Here is a 23,698-nt window from a genome sequence, read left to right on the forward strand (position 1 = left end):
AGAATATAACTACTATAATACTGCCCCCTATGTACAAGAATATAACTGCTATAATACTGCACCCTATGTACAAGAATATAACTGCTATAATACTGCTCCTATGTACAAGAATATAACTACTATAATACTGCCCCTATGTACAAGAATATAACTACTATAATACTGCCCCTATGTACAAGAATATAACTACTATAATACTGCCTCCTATGTACAAGAATATAACTACTATAATACTGCCTCCTATGTACAAGAATATAACTACTATAATACTGTCCCTATGTACAAGAACATAACTACTATAACACTGCACCTATGTACAAGAATATAACTACTATAATACTGCTCCTATGTACAAGAACATGACTACTATAATACTGTCCCTATGTACAAGAATATAACTACTATAATACTGCCTCCTATGTACAAGAATATAACTACTATAATACTGCCCCTATGTACAAGAATATAACTACTATAATACTGCCTCCTATGTACAAGAATATAACTACTATAATACTGCCCCTATGTACAAGAATATAACTACTATAATACTGCTCCTATGTACAAGAATATAACTACTATAATACAGCCCCCTATGTACAAGAATATAACTACTATAATACTACCCCCTATGTACAAAAATATAACTACTATAATACTACCCCCTATGTACAAGAATATAACTACTATAATACTGCCCCCTATGTACAAGAATATAACTACTATAATACTGCCTCCTATGTACAAGAATATAACTACTATAATACTGCCCCTATGTACAAGAATATAACTACTATAATACTGCCCCCTATGTACAAGAATATAACTACTATAATACTGCCTCCTATGTACAAGAATATAACTACTATAATACTGCCCCTATGTACAAGAATATAACTACTATAATACTGCCCCTATGTACAAGAATATAACTACTATAATACTGCCCCTATGTACAAGAATATAACTACTATAATACTGCTCCTATGTACAAGAATATAACTACTATAATACAGCCCCCTATGTACAAGAATATAACTACTATAATACTGCCCCCTATGTACAAGAATATAACTACTATAATACTGCCCCCTATGTACAAGAATATAACTACTATAATACTGCCTCCTATGTACAAGAATATAACTACTATAATACTACCCCTATGTACAAGAATATAACTACTATAATACTGCCCCCTATGTACAAGAATATAACTACTATAATACTGCCTCCTATGTACAAGAATATAACTACTATAATACTGCCCCTATGTACAAGAATATAACTACTATAATACTGCCCCTATGTACAAGAATATAACTACTATAATACTACCCCTATGTACAAGAATATAACTACTATAATACTGCCCCCTATGTACAAGAATATAACTACTATAATACTGCCCCCTATGTACAAGAATATAACTACTATAATACTGCCTCCTATGTACAAGAATATAACTACTATAATACTACCCCTATGTACAAGAATATAACTACTATAATACTGCTCCTATGTACAAGAATATAACTACTATAATACTGCCCCTATGTACAAGAATATAACTACTATAATACTGCTCCTATGTACAAGAATATAACTACTATAATACTGCCTCCTATGTACAAGAATATAACTACTATTAGGCTGTGTGCCCACGTAGCATTTTTCAAGCGTATATGCTGCGGAATTTCCGCAGCGTAAACGCTTGAAAAACGCATGTATATCCGCACCCCATGGTCCCCAATGGCATTCCGCAATGTCAATGCCCATGCTGCGGATTTTTCCGCAGCGTATATGCTGCGGTCAAAAATCCGCAGCATGTTCATTAATTTTGCGGAAGTGCAGCGGAATCAATGTGCGGATGGTACCCAAGTCTGGAGGAGAGGAGACTCTCATCCAGACCTGGGTACCAAAGAACCTGTAAAAAAAGAATAAAATAAAGTTTATACTTATCTTCTGATGTTTTCCCTCCGTCGCGCTGTTGTCTGAAGGACCTGCCACGTCATTGAGTCATGTGACCCACCACATGACTCAATGACGTCACCGCAGGTCCTGCACACAACAGCGTGAGCCGCTCAAGCCTCCGGACGGGGCAGAGAATGCATCAGAAGGTGAGTATAAAGTTTATTTTTTTATTTTTTGCCATTCTGAACAAGTTGTCAAGCACTTTTCCAAGTGATGCTTGGAGAAGTGCTTGATAACCCGCATGCGGAAATGCATGCAAAGACGCCTCACAAATGCTTGTACTTGGCGGGAAAACCGCATATAATATCCGCATGCGATTTTCCCGCCAGGGAGAAGCGTAAAAAATATGCTTCAGGTCCGCAACGTGGGCACATAGCCTAATACTGCCCCTATGTACAAGAATATAACTACTATAATACTGCTCCCTATGTACAAGAATATAACTACTATAATACTGTCCCTATGTACAAGAATATAACTACTATAATACTGCCTCCTATGTACAAGAATATAACTACTATAATACTGCACCTATGTACAAGAATATAACTACTATAATACTGCTCCTATGTACAAGAATATAACTACTATAATACTGCTCCCCTATGTACAAGAATATAACTACTATAATACTGCCCCTATGTACAAGAATATAACTACTATAATACTGCCCCCTATGTACAAGAATATAACTACTATAATACTGCCCCTATGTACAAGAATATAACTACTATAATACTGCCCCTATGTACAAGAATATAACTACTATAATACTGCCCCCTATGTACAAGAATATACAGCTAGGTCCATATATATTTGGAAAGAGACAACATTTTTCTAATTTTGGTTCTAGACATTACCACAATGAATTTTAAACAAAACAATTCAGATGCAGTTGAAGTTCAGACTTTCAGCTTTCATTTGAGGGTATCCACATTAAAATTGGATGAAGGGTTTAGGAGTTTCAGCTCCTTAACATGTGCCACCTTTATGGTAGATTTGGATATTGATACGCCTACCTCCTGGAGAGTGTTGTTCACTTGGTTGGCTGTTGTGAAGGGGTTTCTCTTCACCATGGAGATTATTCTGCTATCATCCACCACTGTTGTCTTCCATGGGCGCCCAGGTCTTTTTGCATTGATGAGTTCACCAGTGCTTTCTTTCTTTCTCAGGATGTACCAAACTGTAGATTTTGCCACTCCTAATATTGTAGCAATTTCTCGGATGGGTTTTTTCTGTTTTTGCAGCTTAAGGATGGCTTGTTTCACCTGCATGGAGAGCTCCTTTGACCGCATGTTTACTTCACAGCAAAACCTTCCAAATGCAAGCACCACACCTCAAATCAACTCCAGGCCTTTTATCTGCTTAATTGCGAATGACATAGCGAAGGCATTGCCCACACCTGTCCATGAAATAGCCTTGGAGTCAATTGTCCAATTACTTTTGGTCCCTTTAAAAACAGGGTGGCATGTTAAGGAACTGAAACTCCTAAACCCTTCATCCAATTTTAATGTGGATACCCTCAAATGAAAGCTGAAAGTCTGAACTTCAACTGCATCTGAATTGTTTTGTTTAAAATTCATTGTGGTAATGTCTAGAACCAAAATTAGAAAAATGTTGTCTCTGTCCAAATATATATGGACCTAACTGTAACTACTATAATACTGCCCCCTATGTACAAGAATATAACTACTATAATACTGCTCCTATGTACAAGAATATAACTACTATAATACTGCCCCCTATGTACAAGAATATAACTACTATAATACTGCTCCTATATACAAGAATACAACTACTATAATACTGCCCCTATGTACAAGAATATGACTACTATAATACTGCCCCCTATGTACAAGAATATAACTACTATAATACTGCCCCTATGTACAAGAATATAACTACTATAATACTGCTCCTCTGTATAAGAATATAACTACTATAATACTGCCTCTATGTACAAGAATATAACTACTATAATACTGCTCCTATGTACAAGAATTTAACTACTATAATACTGCTCCTATGTACAGGAATATAACTACTATAATGCTGCCCCCTATATACAAGAATATAACTACTATAATACTGCCCCCTATGTACAAGAATATAACTACTATAATACTGCTCCTATGTACAAGAATATAACTACTATAATACTGCTGCTATGTACAAGAATATAACTAGGATAATACTGCCCCTATGTACAAGAATATAACTACTATAATACTGCTCCTATGTACAAAAATATAACTACTATAATACTGCTCCTATGTACGCGAATATAACTACTATAATACTGCTCCATGTACAAGAATATAACTACTATAATACTGCCCCTATGTAAAAGAATATAACTACTATAATACTGCCCCCTATGTACAAGAATATAACTACTATAATACTGCTCCTATGTACAAGAATATAACTACTATAATACTGCCCCTATGTACAAGAATATAACTACTATAATACTGCCCCCTATGTACAAGAATATAACTACTATAATACTGCCCCTATGTACAAGAATATAACTACTATAATACTGCCCCCTATGTACAAGAATATAACTACTATAATACTGCCCCTATGTACAAGAATATAACTACTATAATACTGCTCCTCTGTACAAGAATATAACTACTATAATACTGCTCCTATGTACAAGAATATAACTACTATAATACTGCCCCCTATGTACAAGAATATAACTACTATAATACTGCTCCTATATACAAGAATACAACTACTATAATACTGCCCCTATGTACAAGAATATGACTACTATAATACTGCCCCCTATGTACAAGAATATAACTACTATAATACTGCCCCTATGTACAAGAATATAACTACTATAATACTGCTCCTCTGTATAAGAATATAACTACTATAATACTGCCTCTATGTACAAGAATATAACTACTATAATACTGCTCCTATGTACAAGAATTTAACTACTATAATACTGCTCCTATGTACAGGAATATAACTACTATAATGCTGCCCCCTATATACAAGAATATAACTACTATAATACTGCCCCCTATGTACAAGAATATAACTACTATAATACTACTCCTATGTACAAGAATATAACTACTATAATACTGCTGCTATGTACAAGAATATAACTAGGATAATACTGCCCCTATGTACAAGAATATAACTACTATAATACTGCTCCTATGTACAAAAATATAACTACTATAATACTGCTCCTATGTACGCGAATATAACTACTATAATACTGCTCCATGTACAAGAATATAACTACTATAATACTGCCCCTATGTAAAAGAATATAACTACTATAATACTGCCCCCTATGTACAAGAATATAACTACTATAATACTGCTCCTATGTACAAGAATATAACTACTATAATACTGCCCCCTATGTACAAGAATATAACTACTATAATACTGCTCCTATATACAAGAATATAACTACTATAATACTGCCCCTATGTACAAGAATATAACTACTATAATACTGCCCCCTATGTACAAGAATATAACTACTATAATACTGCCCCTATGTACAAGAATATAACTACTATAATACTGCCCCCTATGTACAAGAATATAACTACTATAATACTGCCCCTATGTACAAGAATATAACTACTATAATACTGCTCCTCTGTACAAGAATATAACTACTATAATACTGCTCCTATGTACAAGAATATAACTACTATAATACTGCCCCCTATGTACAAGAATATAACTACTATAATACTGCTCCTATATACAAGAATACAACTACTATAATACTGCCCCTATGTACAAGAATGACTACTATAATACTGCCCCCTATGTACAAGAATATAACTACTATAATACTGCCCCTATGTACAAGAATATAACTACTATAATACTGCTCCTCTGTATAAGAATATAACTACTATAATACTGCCTCTATGTACAAGAATATAACTACTATAATACTGCTCCTATGTACAAGAATTTAACTACTATAATACTGCTCCTATGTACAGGAATATAACTACTATAATGCTGCCCCCTATATACAAGAATATAACTACTATAATACTGCCCCCTATGTACAAGAATATAACTACTATAATACTGCTCCTATGTACAAGAATATAACTACTATAATACTGCTGCTATGTACAAGAATATAACTAGGATAATACTGCCCCTATGTACAAGAATATAACTACTATAATACTGCTCCTATGTACAAAAATATAACTACTATAATACTGCTCCTATGTATGCGAATATAACTACTATAATACTGCTCCATGTACAAGAATATAACTACTATAATACTGCCCCTATGTAAAAGAATATAACTACTATAATACTGCCCCCTATGTACAAGAATATAACTACTATAATACTGCTCCTATGTACAAGAATATAACTACTATAATACTGCCCCCTATGTACAAGAATATAACTACTATAATACTGCTCCTATATACAAGAATATAACTACTATAATACTGCCCCTATGTACAAGAATATAACTACTATAATACTGCCCCCTATGTACAAGAATATAACTACTATAATACTGCCCCTATGTACAAGAATATAACTACTATAATACTGCCCCCTATGTACAAGAATATAGCTACTATAATACTGCCCCTATGTACAAGAATATAACTACTATAATACTGCTCCTCTGTACAAGAATATAACTACTATAATACTGCTCCTATGTACAAGAATATAACTACTATAATACTGCCTCCTATGTACAAGAATATAACTACTATAATACTGCTCCTATGTACAAGAATATAACTACTATAATACTGCTCCTATGTACAAGAATATAACTACTATAATACTGCCCCCTATGTACAAGAATATAACTACTATAATACTGCTCCCTATGTACAAGAATATAACTACTATAATACTGCCCCCTATGTACAAGAATATAACTGCTATAATACTGCACCCTATGTACAAGAATATAACTGCTATAATACTGCTCCTATGTACAAGAATATAACTACTATAATACTGCCCCTATGTACAAGAATATAACTACTATAATACTGCCCCTATGTACAAGAATATAACTACTATAATACTGCCTCCTATGTACAAGAATATAACTACTATAATACTGCCTCCTATGTACAAGAATATAACTACTATAATACTGTCCCTATGTACAAGAACATAACTACTATAACACTGCACCTATGTACAAGAATATAACTACTATAATACTGCTCCTATGTACAAGAACATGACTACTATAATACTGTCCCTATGTACAAGAATATAACTACTATAATACTGCCTCCTATGTACAAGAATATAACTACTATAATACTGCCCCTATGTACAAGAATATAACTACTATAATACTGCCTCCTATGTACAAGAATATAACTACTATAATACTGCCCCTATGTACAAGAATATAACTACTATAATACTGCTCCTATGTACAAGAATATAACTACTATAATACAGCCCCCTATGTACAAGAATATAACTACTATAATACTACCCCCTATGTACAAAAATATAACTACTATAACACTACCCCCTATGTACAAGAATATAACTACTATAATACTGCCCCCTATGTACAAGAATATAACTACTATAATACTGCCTCCTATGTACAAGAATATAACTACTATAATACTGCCCCTATGTACAAGAATATAACTACTATAATACTGCCCCCTATGTACAAGAATATAACTACTATAATACTGCCCCCTATGTACAAGAATATAACTACTATAATACTGCCTCCTATGTACAAGAATATAACTACTATAATACTGCCCCTATGTACAAGAATATAACTACTATAATACTGCCCCTATGTACAAGAATATAACTACTATAATACTGCCCCTATGTACAAGAATATAACTACTATAATACTGCTCCTATGTACAAGAATATAACTACTATAATACAGCCCCCTATGTACAAGAATATAACTACTATAATACTGCCCCCTATGTACAAGAATATAACTACTATAATACTGCCCCCTATGTACAAGAATATAACTACTATAATACTGCCTCCTATGTACAAGAATATAACTACTATAATACTACCCCTATGTACAAGAATATAACTACTATAATACTGCCCCCTATGTACAAGAATATAACTACTATAATACTGCCTCCTATGTACAAGAATATAACTACTATAATACTGCCCCTATGTACAAGAATATAACTACTATAATACTGCCCCTATGTACAAGAATATAACTACTATAATACTACCCCTATGTACAAGAATATAACTACTATAATACTGCCCCCTATGTACAAGAATATAACTACTATAATACTGCCCCCTATGTACAAGAATATAACTACTATAATACTGCCTCCTATGTACAAGAATATAACTACTATAATACTACCCCTATGTACAAGAATATAACTACTATAATACTGCCCCCTATGTACAAGAATATAACTACTATAATACTGCCTCCTATGTACAAGAATATAACTACTATAATACTACCCCTATGTACAAGAATATAACTACTATAATACTGCCCCCTATGTACAAGAATATAACTACTATAATACTGCCTCCTATGTACAAGAATATAACTACTATAATACTGCCCCTATGTACAAGAATATAACTACTATAATACTACCCCTATGTACAAGAATATAACTACTATAATACTGCCCCCTATGTACAAGAATATAACTACTATAATACTGCCCCCTATGTACAAGAATATAACTACTATAATACTGCCTCCTATGTACAAGAATATAACTACTATAATACTACCCCTATGTACAAGAATATAACTACTATAATACTGCTCCTATGTACAAGAATATAACTACTATAATACTGCCCCTATGTACAAGAATATAACTACTATAATACTGCTCCTATGTACAAGAATATAACTACTATAATACTGCCTCCTATGTACAAGAATATAACTACTATTAGGCTGTGTGCCCACGTAGCATTTTTCAAGCGTATATGCTGCGGAATTTCCGCAGCGTAAACGCTTGAAAAACGCATGTATATCCGCACCCCATGGTCCCCAATGGCATTCCGCAATGTCAATGCCCATGCTGCGGATTTTTCCGCAGCGTATATGCTGCGGTCAAAAATCCGCAGCATGTTCATTAATTTTGCGGAAGTGCAGCGGAATCAATGTGCGGATGGTACCCAAGTCTGGAGGAGAGGAGACTCTCATCCAGACCTGGGTACCAAAGAACCTATAAAAAAAGAATAAAATAAAGTTTATACTTATCTTCTGATGTTTTCCCTCCGTCGCGCTGTTGTCTGAAGGACCTGCCACGTCATTGAGTCATGTGACCCACCACATGACTCAATGACGTCACCGCAGGTCCTGCACACAACAGCGTGAGCCGCTCAAGCCTCCGGACGGGGCAGAGAATGCATCAGAAGGTGAGTATAAAGTTTATTTTTTTATTTTTTGCCATTCTGAACAAGTTGTCAAGCACTTTTCCAAGTGATGCTTGGAGAAGTGCTTGATAACCCGCATGCGGAAATGCATGCAAAGACGCCTCACAAATGCTTGTACCTGGCGGGAAAACCGCATATAATATCCGCATGCGATTTTCCCGCCAGGGAGAAGCGTAAAAAATATGCTTCAGGTCCGCAACGTGGGCACATAGCCTAATACTGCCCCTATGTACAAGAATATAACTACTATAATACTGCTCCCTATGTACAAGAATATAACTACTATAATACTGTCCCTATGTACAAGAATATAACTACTATAATACTGCCTCCTATGTACAAGAATATAACTACTATAATACTGCCCCTATGTACAAGAATATAACTACTATAATACTGCCCCCTATGTACAAGAATATAACTACTATAATACTGCCCCTATGTACAAGAATATAACTACTATAATACTGCCCCTATGTACAAGAATATAACTACTATAATACTGCCCCCTATGTACAAGAATATACAGCTAGGTCCATATATATTTGGAAAGAGACAACATTTTTCTAATTTTGGTTCTAGACATTACCACAATGAATTTTAAACAAAACAATTCAGATGCAGTTGAAGTTCAGACTTTCAGCTTTCATTTGAGGGTATCCACATTAAAATTGGATGAAGGGTTTAGGAGTTTCAGCTCCTTAACATGTGCCACCTTTATGGTAGATTTGGATATTGATACGCCTACCTCCTGGAGAGTGTTGTTCACTTGGTTGGCTGTTGTGAAGGGGTTTCTCTTCACCATGGAGATTATTCTGCTATCATCCACCACTGTTGTCTTCCATGGGCGCCCAGGTCTTTTTGCATTGATGAGTTCACCAGTGCTTTCTTTCTTTCTCAGGATGTACCAAACTGTAGATTTTGCCACTCCTAATATTGTAGCAATTTCTCGGATGGGTTTTTTCTGTTTTTGCAGCTTAAGGATGGCTTGTTTCACCTGCATGGAGAGCTCCTTTGACCGCATGTTTACTTCACAGCAAAACCTTCCAAATGCAAGCACCACACCTCAAATCAACTCCAGGCCTTTTATCTGCTTAATTGCGAATGACATAACGAAGGGATTGCCCACACCTGTCCATGAAATAGCCTTGGAGTCAATTGTCCAATTACTTTTGGTCCCTTTAAAAACAGGGTGGCATGTTAAGGAACTGAAACTCCTAAACCCTTCATCCAATTTTAATGTGGATACCCTCAAATGAAAGCTGAAAGTCTGAACTTCAACTGCATCTGAATTGTTTTGTTTAAAATTCATTGTGGTAATGTCTAGAACCAAAATTAGAAAAATGTTGTCTCTGTCCAAATATATATGGACCTAACTGTAACTACTATAATACTGCCCCCTATGTACAAGAATATAACTACTATAATACTGCTCCTATGTACAAGAATATAACTACTATAATACTGCCCACTATGTACAAGAATATAACTACTATAATACTGCTCCTATATACAAGAATACAACTACTATAATACTGCCCCTATGTACAAGAATATGACTACTATAATACTGCCCCCTATGTACAAGAATATAACTACTATAATACTGCCCCTATGTACAAGAATATAACTACTATAATACTGCTCCTCTGTATAAGAATATAACTACTATAATACTGCCTCTATGTACAAGAATATAACTACTATAATACTGCTCCTATGTACAAGAATTTAACTACTATAATACTGCTCCTATGTACAGGAATATAACTACTATAATGCTGCCCCCTATATACAAGAATATAACTACTATAATACTGCCCCCTATGTACAAGAATATAACTACTATAATACTGCTCCTATGTACAAGAATATAACTACTATAATACTGCTGCTATGTACAAGAATATAACTAGGATAATACTGCCCCTATGTACAAGAATATAACTACTATAATACTGCTCCTATGTACGCGAATATAACTACTATAATACTGCTCCATGTACAAGAATATAACTACTATAATACTGCCCCTATGTAAAAGAATATAACTACTATAATACTGCCCCCTATGTACAAGAATATAACTACTATAATACTGCTCCTATGTACAAGAATATAACTACTATAATACTGCCCCCTATGTACAAGAATATAACTACTATAATACTGCTCCTATATACAAGAATATAACTACTATAATACTGCCCCTATGTACAAGAATATAACTACTATAATACTGCCCCCTATGTACAAGAATATAACTACTATAATACTGCCCCTATGTACAAGAATATAACTACTATAATACTGCTCCTCTGTACAAGAATATAACTACTATAATACTGCTCCTATGTACAAGAATATAACTACTATAATACTGCCCCCTATGTACAAGAATATAACTACTATAATACTGCTCCTATATACAAGAATACAACTACTATAATACTGCCCCTATGTACAAGAATATGACTACTATAATACTGCCCCCTATGTACAAGAATATAACTACTATAATACTGCCCCTATGTACAAGAATATAACTACTATAATACTGCTCCTCTGTATAAGAATATAACTACTATAATACTGCCTCTATGTACAAGAATATAACTACTATAATACTGCTCCTATGTACAAGAATTTAACTACTATAATACTGCTCCTATGTACAGGAATATAACTACTATAATGCTGCCCCCTATATACAAGAATATAACTACTATAATACTGCCCCCTATGTACAAGAATATAACTACTATAATACTGCTCCTATGTACAAGAATATAACTACTATAATACTGCTGCTATGTACAAGAATATAACTAGGATAATACTGCCCCTATGTACAAGAATATAACTACTATAATACTGCTCCTATGTACAAAAATATAACTACTATAATACTGCTCCTATGTACGCGAATATAACTACTATAATACTGCTCCATGTACAAGAATATAACTACTATAATACTGCCCCTATGTAAAAGAATATAACTACTATAATACTGCCCCCTATGTACAAGAATATAACTACTATAATACTGCTCCTATGTACAAGAATATAACTACTATAATACTGCCCCCTATGTACAAGAATATAACTACTATAATACTGCTCCTATATACAAGAATATAACTACTATAATACTGCCCCTATGTACAAGAATATAACTACTATAATACTGCCCCCTATGTACAAGAATATAACTACTATAATACTGCCCCTATGTACAAGAATATAACTACTATAATACTGCCCCCTATGTACAAGAATATAACTACTATAATACTGCCCCTATGTACAAGAATATAACTACTATAATACTGCTCCTCTGTACAAGAATATAACTACTATAATACTGCTCCTATGTACAAGAATATAACTACTATAATACTGCCCCCTATGTACAAGAATATAACTACTATAATACTGCTCCTATATACAAGAATACAACTACTATAATACTGCCCCTATGTACAAGAATATGACTACTATAATACTGCCCCCTATGTACAAGAATATAACTACTATAATACTGCCCCTATGTACAAGAATATAACTACTATAATACTGCTCCTCTGTATAAGAATATAACTACTATAATACTTCCTCTATGTACAAGAATATAACTACTATAATACTGCTCCTATGTACAAGAATTTAACTACTATAATACTGCTCCTATGTACAGGAATATAACTACTATAATGCTGCCCCCTATATACAAGAATATAACTACTATAATACTGCCCCCTATGTACAAGAATATAACTACTATAATACTGCTCCTATGTACAAGAATATAACTACTATAATACTGCTGCTATGTACAAGAATATAACTAGGATAATACTGCCCCTATGTACAAGAATATAACTACTATAATACTGCTCCTATGTACAAGAATATAACTACTATAATACTGCTCCTATGTACGCGAATATAACTACTATAATACTGCTCCATGTACAAGAATATAACTACTATAATACTGCCCCTATGTACAAGGATATAACTACTATAATACTGCTCCTATGTACAAGAATATAGCTACTATAATACTGCTCCTATGTACAAGGAAATAACTACTATAATACTGCTCCTATGTACAAGAATATAGCTACTATAATACTGCCCCTATGTACAAGGATATAACTACTATAATACTGCTCCTATGTACAAGAATATAACTACTATAATACTGCTCCATGTACAAGAATATAACTACTATAATACTGCCCCTATGTACAAGAATATAACTACTATAATACTGCTCCTATGTACAAGAATATAACTACTATAATACTGCTCCTATGTACAAGAATATAACTACTATAATACTGCCCCCTATGTACAAGAATATAACTACTATAATAGTGCCCCTATGTACAAGAATATAACTACTATAATACTGCCCCTATGTACAAGAATATTACTACTATAATACTGCCCCTATGTACAAGAATATAACTACAATAATACTGCCCCATATGTACAAGAATATAACTACTATAATACTGCCCCTATGTACAAGAATATTACTACTATAATACTGCCCCTATGTACAAGAATATAACTACAATAATACTGCCCCCTATGTACAAGAATATAACTACAATAATACTGCCCCTATGTACATGAATATAACTACTATAATACTGCCCCAATGTACAAGAATATAACTACTATAATACTGCTCCCTATGTACAAGAATATAACTACTATAATACTGCCCCTATGTACAAGAATATAACTACTATAATACTGCTCCTATGTCCAAGAATATAAGTACTATAATACTGCCCCTATGTACAGGAATTTAACTACTATAATACTGCTCCTATGTACAGGAATATAACTACTATAATACTGCCCCCTATGTACAAGAATATAACTACTATAATACTGCTCCTATATACAAGAATATAACTACTATAATACTGCCCCTATGTACAAGGATATAACTACTATAATACTGCTCCTATGTACAAGAATATAACTACTATAATACTGCTCCTATGTACAAGAATTTAACTACTATAAGACTGCCCCTATGTACAAGAATATAACTACTATAATACTGCTCCTATGTACAAGAATATAACTACTATAATACTGCCCCTATGTACAAGGATATAACTACTATAATACTGCTCCTATGTACAGGAATATAACTACTATAATACTGCTACTATGTCCAAGAATATAACTGCTATAAAACTGCCCCTATGTACAAGAATATAACTACTATAATACTGCTCCTATGTCCAAGAATATAAGTACTATAATACTGCCCCTATGTACAGGAATTTAACTACTATAATACTGCTCCTATGTACAGGAATATAACTACTATAATACTGCCCCCTATGTACAAGAATATAACTACTATAATACTGCTCCTATATACAAGAATATAACTACTATAATACTGCCCCTATGTACAAGAATATAACTACTATAATACTGCCCCCTATGTACAAGAATATAACTACTATAATACTGCCCCTATGTACAAGAATATAACTACTATAATACTGCCCCTATGTACAAGAATATAACTACTATAATACTGTCCCTATGTACAAGGATATAACTACTATAATACTGCTCCTATGTACAAGAATATAACTACTATAATACTGCTCCTATGTACAAGAATTTAACTACTATAAGACTGCCCCTATGTACAAGAATATAACTACTATAATACTGCTCCTATGTACAAGAATATAACTACTATAATACTGCCCCTATGTACAAGGATATAACTACTATAATACTGCTCCTACGTACAGGAATATAACTACTATAATACTGCTACTATGTCCAAGAATATAACTGCTATAAAACTGCCCCTATGTACAAGAATATAACTACTATAATACTGCTCCTATGTCCAAGAATATAAGTACTATAATACTGCCCCTATGTACAGGAATTTAACTACTATAATACTGCTCCTATGTACAGGAATATAACTACTATAATACTGCCCCCTATGTACAAGAATATAACTACTATAATACTGCTCCTATATACAAGAATATAACTACTATAATACTGCCCCTATGTACAAGAATATAACTACTATAATACTGCCCCCTATGTACAAGAATATAACTACTATAATACTGCCCCTATGTACAAGAATATAACTACTATAATACTGCCCCTATGTACAAGAATATAACTACTATAATACTGTCCCTATGTACAAGGATATAACTACTATAATACTGCTCCTATGTACAAGAATATAACTACTATAATACTGCTCCTATGTACAAGAATTTAACTACTATAAGACTGCCCCTATGTACAAGAATATAACTACTATAATACTGCTCCTATGTACAAGAATATAACTACTATAATACTGCCCCTATGTACAAGAATATAACTACTATAATACTGCCCCTATGTACAAGGATATAACTACTATAATACTGCTCCTATGTACAGGAATATAACTACTATAATACTGCTACTATGTCCAAGAATATAACTGTTATAAAACTGCCCCTATGTACAAGAATATAACTACTATAATACTGCTCCTATGTCCAAGAATATAAGTACTATAATACTGCCCCTATGTACAGGAATTTAACTACTATAATACTGCTCCTATGTACAAGAATATAACTACTATAATACTGCTCCTATATACAAGAATATAACTACTATAATACTGCCCCTATGTACAAGAATATAACTACTATAATACTGCCCCCTATGTACAAGAATATAACTACTATAATACTGCCCCTATGTACAAGAATATAACTACTATAATACTGCTCCTATGTACAAGAATATAACTACTATAATACTGCTGCTATGTACAAGAATATAACTACGATAATAATGCCCCTATGCACAAGAATATAACTACTATAATACTGCTCCTCCTCTGTATAAGAATATAACTACTATAATACTGCCTCTATGTACAAGAATATAACTACTATAATACTGCTCCTATGTACAAGAATATAACTACTATAATACTGCTGCTATGTACAAGAATATAACTACGATAATAATGCCCCTATGTACAAGAATATAACTACTATAATACTGCTCCTCCTCTGTATAAGAATATAACTACTATAATACTGCCTCTATGTACAAGAATATAACTACTATAATACTGCTCCTATGTACAAGAATTTAACTACTATAATACTGCTCCTATGTACAAGAATATAACTACTATAATACTGCTCCTATGTACAAGAATATAGCTACTATAATACTGCTCCTATGTACAAGAATATAACTACTATAATACTGCCCCCTATGTACAAGAATATAACTACTATAATAGTGCCCCTATGTACAAGAATGTAACTACTATAATACTGCCCCTATGTACAAGAATATAACTACAATAATACTGCCCCATATGTACAAGAATATAACTACTATAATACTGCCCCTATGTACAAGAATATTACTACTATAATACTGCCCCTATGTACAAGAATATAACTACAATAATACTGCCCCCTATGTACAAGAATATAACTACAATAATACTGCCCCTATGTACATGAATATAACTACTATAATACTGCCCCAATGTACAAGAATATAACTACTATAATACTGCTCCCTATGTACAAGAATATAACTTCTATAATACTGGCCGCCGTGCACAAGAATAAAACTACTATAATACTGCCCCTATGTACAATAATATTACTACTATAATACTGCCCCTATGTACAAGAATATAACTACAATAATACTGCCCCCTATGTACAAGAATATAACTACAATAATACTGCCCCTATGTACAAGAATATAACTACTATAATACTGCTCCTATGTACAAGAATATAACTACTATAATACTGCTCCATGTACAAGAATATAACTACTATAATACTGCCCCTATGTACAAGAATATAACTACTATAATACTGCTCCTATGTACAAGAATATAGCTACTATAATACTGCTCCTATGTACAAGAATATAACTACTATAATACTGCCCCCTATGTACAAGAATATAACTACTATAATAGTGCCCCTATGTACAAGAATGTAACTACTATAATACTGCCCCTATGTACAAGAATATAACTACAATAATACTGCCCCATATGTACAAGAATATAACTACTATAATACTGCCCCTATGTACAAGAATATTACTACTATAATACTGCCCCTATGTACAAGAATATAACTACAATAATACTGCCCCCTATGTACAAGAATATAACTACAATAATACTGCCCCTATGTACATGAATATAACTACTATAATACTGCCCCAATGTACAAGAATATAACTACTATAATACTGCTCCCTATGTACAAGAATATAACTTCTATAATACTGGCCGCCGTGCACAAGAATAAAACTACTATAATACTGCCCCTATGTACAATAATATTACTACTATAATACTGCCCCTATGTACAAGAATATAACTACAATAATACTGCCCCCTATGTACAAGAATATAACTACAATAATACTGCCCCTATGTACAAGAATATAACTACTATAATACTGCCTCCTATGTACAAGAATATAACTACTATAATACTGCTCCTCTGTATAAGAATATAACTACTATAATACTGCCTCTATGTACAAGAATATAACTACTATAATACTGCTCCTATGTACAAGAATTTAACTACTATAATACTGCTCCTATGTACAGGAATATAACTACTATAATGCTGCCCCCTATATACAAGAATATAACTACTATAATACTGCTCCTATGTACAAGAATTTAACTACTATAATCCTGCTCCTATGTACAAGAATATAACTACTATAATACTGCTCCTATGTACAAGAATATAACTACTATAATACTGCCCCTATGTACAAGGATATAACTACTATAATACTGCTCCTATGTACAAGAATATAACTACTATAATACTGCTCCTATGTACAAGAATTTAACTACTATAAGACTGCCCCTATGTACAAGAATATAACTGCTATAATACTGCTCCTATGTACAAGAATATAACTACTATAATACTGCTTCTATGTACAGGAATATAACTACTATAATGCTGCCCCCTATGTACAAGAATATAACTACTATAATACTGCCCCTATGTACAAGAATATAACTACTATAATACTGCCCCTATGTACAAGGATATAACTACTATAATACTGCTCCTATGTACAAGAATATAACTACTATAATACTGCTCCTATGTACAAGAATTTAACTACTATAAGACTGCCCCTATGTACAAGAATATAACTACTATAATACTGCTCCTATGTACAAGAATATAACTACTATAATACTGCCCCTATGTACAATGATATAACTACTATAATACTGCTCCTATGTACAGGAATATAACTACTATAATACTGCTACTATGTCCAAGAATATAACTGCTATAATACTGCCCCTATGTACAAGAATATAACTACTATAATACTGCTCCTATGTACAAGAATATAAGTACTATAATACTGCCCCTATGTACAGGAATTTAACTACTATAATACTGCTCCTATGTACAGGAATATAACTACTATAATACTGCTCCTATGTACAGGAATGTAACTACTATAATACTGCCCCCTATGTACAAGAATATAACTACTATAATACTGCTTCCATGTACAAGAATATATCTACTATAATACTGCCCCCTGTATACAAGAATATAAATACTCTAATACTGCCCCCTATGTACAAGAATATAACTACTATAATACTGCCCCTATGTACAGGAATATAACTACTATAATGCTGCTCCTATGTACAAGAATATAACTACTATAATACTTCCCCCTATGTACAAGAATATAACTACTATAATACTGCCCCCTATGTACAAGAATATAACTGCTATAATACTGCCCCCTATGTACAAGAATATAACTGCTATAATACTGCCCCCTATGTACAAGAATATAACTACTATAATACTGCCCCTATGTATAAGAATATAACTACTATAATACTGCCTCTATGTATAAGAATATAACTACTATAATACTGCCCCCTATGTACAAGAATATAACTACTATAATACTGCCCCCTATGTACAAGAATATAACTACTATAATACTGCCCCTATATACAAGAATATAACTACTATAAAAATGCTCCCTATGTACAAGAATATAACTACTATAATACTGCTCCCTATGTACAAGAATATAACTACTATAATACTGCCCCTATGTACAAGAATATAACTACTATAATACTGCTCCTATGTACAAGAATATAACTACTATAATACTGCCCCTATGTACAAGAATATAACTACTATAATACTGCCCCCTATGTACAAGAATATAACTACTATAATACTGCCCGTATGTACAAGAATATAACTACTATAATACTGCTCCTATGTACAAGAATATAACTACTATAATACTGCCCCTATGTACAAGAATATAACTACTATAATACTGCCCCTATGTACAAGAATATAACTACTATAATACTGCCCCCTATGTAAAGGAATATAACTACTATAATACTACTCCTATGTACAAGAATATAACTACTATAATACTGCCCCTATGTACAAGAATATAACTACTATAATACTGCTCCTATGTACAAGAATATAACTACTATAATACTGCTCCTATGTACAAGAATATAACTACTATAATACAGCCCCCTATGTACAAGAATATAACTACTATAATACTGCCCCCTACGTACAAGAATATAACTACTATAATACTGCCCCTATGTACAAGAATATAACTACTATAATACTGCCCCTATGTACAAGAATATAACTACTATAATACTGCCCCTATGTACAAGAATATAACTACTATAATACTGCCCCCTATGTACAGGAATATAACTACTATAATAGTGCCCCTATGTACAAGAATATAACTACTATAATACTGCTCCCTATGTACAAGAATATAACTACTATAATACTGCCCCCTATGTACAAGAATATAACTACTGTAATACTGCCCCTATGTAGAAGAATATAACTACTATAATACTGCTCCTATGTACAAGAATATAACTACTATAATACTGCCCCTATGTACAAGAATATAACTACTATAATACTGCCCCTATGTACAAGAATATAACTACTATAATACTGCCCCCTATGTACAGGAATATAACTACTATAATACTGCCCCTATGTACAAGAATATAACTACTATAATACTGCTCCCTATGTACAAGAATATAACTACTATAATACTGCCCCCTATGTACAAGAATATAACTACTGTAATACTGCCCCTATGTAGAAGAATATAACTACTATAATACTGCTCCTATGTACAAGAATATAACTACTATAATACTGCTCCTATGTACAAGAATATAACTACTATAATAGTGCCCCTATGTACAAGAATATAACTACTATAATACTGCTCCCTATGTACAAGAATATAACTACTATAATACTGCCCCCTATGTACAAGAATATAACTACTGTAATACTGCCCCTATGTAGAAGAATATAACTACCATAATACTGCTCCTATGTACAAGAATATAACTACTATAATACTGCCCCTATGTACAAGAATATAACTACTATAATACTGCCCCTATGTACAAGAATATAACTACTATAATACTGCCCCCTATGTACAGGAATATAACCACTATAATACTGCCCCTATGTACAAGAATATAACTACTATAATACTGCTCCCTATGTACAAGAATATAACTACTATAATACTGCCCCCTATGTACAAGAATATAACTACTGTAATACTGCCCCTATGTAGAAGAATATAACTACTATAATACTGCTCCTATGTACAAGAATATAACTACTATAATACTGCCCCTATGTATAAGAATATAGCTACTATAATACTGCTCCTATGTATAAGAATATAACTACTATAATACTGCCCCTATGTACAAGAATATAACTACTATAATACTGCCCCTATGTACAAGAATATAACTACTATAATACTGCCCCCTATGTACAAGAATATAACTACTATAATACTGCCCCCTATGTACAAGAATATAACTACTATAATACTGCTCCTATGTACAAGAATATAACTACTATAATACTGCTCCTATATACAAGAATATAACTACTATAATACTGCCCCCTATGTACAAGAATATAACTACTATAATACTGCTCCCTATGTACAAGAATATAGCTACTATAATACTGCCCCTATGTACAAGAATATAACTACTATAATACTGCTCCTATGTACAAGAATATAACTACTATAATACTGCCCCCTATGTACAGGGATATAACTACTATAATACTGCTCGCTATGTACAAGAATATAACTACTATAATACTGCCCCCTATGAACAAGAATATAACTACTATAATACTGCTCCTATGTACAAGAATATAACTACTATAATACTGCCCCTATGTACAAGAATATAACTACTATAATACTGCTCCTATACACAAGAATATAACTACTATAATACTGCCCCTATGTACAAGAATATAACTACTATAATACTGCTCCTATGTACAAGAATATAACTACTATAATACTACCCCTATGTACAAGAATATAACTACTATAATACTGCTCCTATGTACAAGAATATAACTACTATAATACTGCTCCTATGTACAAGAATATAACTACTATAATACTGCCCCTATGTACAAGAATATAACTACTATAATACTGCTCCTATGTACAAGAATATAACTACTATAATACTGCTCCTATGTACAAGAATATATCTACTATAATACTGCCCCTATGTAGAAGAATATAACTACTATAATACTGCCTCTATGTACAAGAATATATCTACTATAATACTGCCCCCTATGTATAAGAATATAACTACTATAATACTGCCTCTATGTACAAGAATATAACTACTATAATACAGCCCCCTATGTACAAGAATATAACTACTATAATACTGCTCCTATGTACAAGAATATAACTACTATAATACTGCTCCTATGTACAAGAATATAACTACTATAATACTACTCCTATGTACAAGAATATAACTGCTATAATACTGCCCCTATGTACAAGAATATAAATACTATAATACTGCCCCTATGTAGAAGAATATAACTACTATAATACAGCCCCCTATGTACAAGAATATAACTACTATAATACTGCTCCTATGTACAAGAATATAACTACTATAATACTGCTCCTATGTACAAGAATATAACTACTATAATACTGCCCCTATGTACAAGAATATAACTACTATAATACTGCTCCTATGCACAAGAATATAACTACTATAATACTGCCCCTATGTACAAGAATATAACTACTATAATACTGCTCCTATGTACAAGAATATAACTACTATAATACTACTCCTATGTACAAGAATATAACTACTATAATACTGCCCCTATGTACAAGAATATAACTACTATAATACTGCTCCTATGTACAAGAATATAACTACTATAATACTGCCCCTATGTACAAGAATATAACTACTATAATACTGCTCCTATGTACAAGAATATAACTACTATAATACTGCCCCTATGTACAAGAATATAACTACTATAATACTGCCCCTATGTAGAAGAATATAACTACTATAATACAGCCCCCTATGTACAAGAATATAACTACTATAATACAGCCCCCTATGTACAAGAATATAACTACTATAATACTGCTCCTATGTACAAGAATATAACTACTATAATACTGCCCCTATGTACAAGAATATAACTACTATAATACTGCCCCTATGTACAAGAATATATCTAATATAATACTGCTCCTATGTACAAGAATATAACTACTATAATACAGCCCCCTATGTACAAGAATATAACTACTATAATACTGCTCCTATGTACAAGAATATAACTACTATAATACTGCTCCTATGTACAAGAATATAACTACTATAATACTGCCCGCTATGTACAGGGATATAACTTCTATAATACTGCCCCTATGTACAAGAATATAACTACTATAATACTGCCCCTATCTACAAGAATATAACTACTATAATATTGCTCCCTATGTACAAGAATATAACTACTATAATACTACCCCCTATGTACAAGAATATAACTACGATAATACTGCCCCTATGTACAAGAATATAACTACTATAATACTGCCCTTATATACAAGAATATAACTACGATAATACTGCTCCTATGTACAAGAATATAACTACTATAATACTGCCCTATGTACAAGAATATAACTACTATAATACTACCCCCTATGTACAAGAATATAACTACGATAATACTGCCCCTATGTACAA

At 32.7% G+C, this 23,698-nt stretch overlaps 1 protein-coding gene across 8 annotated transcripts in view; it reads left to right on the plus strand.

The window, feature by feature from the left end:
- Positions 1 to 23,698, plus strand: part of ZBTB20 (zinc finger and BTB domain containing 20) — a 1,152,793-nt gene that overhangs the window by 556,499 nt on the left and 572,596 nt on the right. The gene's annotated exons all lie outside the window — the stretch shown is intronic.

Source organism: Phyllobates terribilis, unplaced genomic scaffold (assembly GCF_046119375.1).
Source record: "Phyllobates terribilis strain yellow unplaced genomic scaffold, ASM4611937v1 Scaffold_2__4_contigs__length_985480577, whole genome shotgun sequence".
Lineage (NCBI taxonomy): Eukaryota > Metazoa > Chordata > Amphibia > Anura > Dendrobatidae > Phyllobates > Phyllobates terribilis.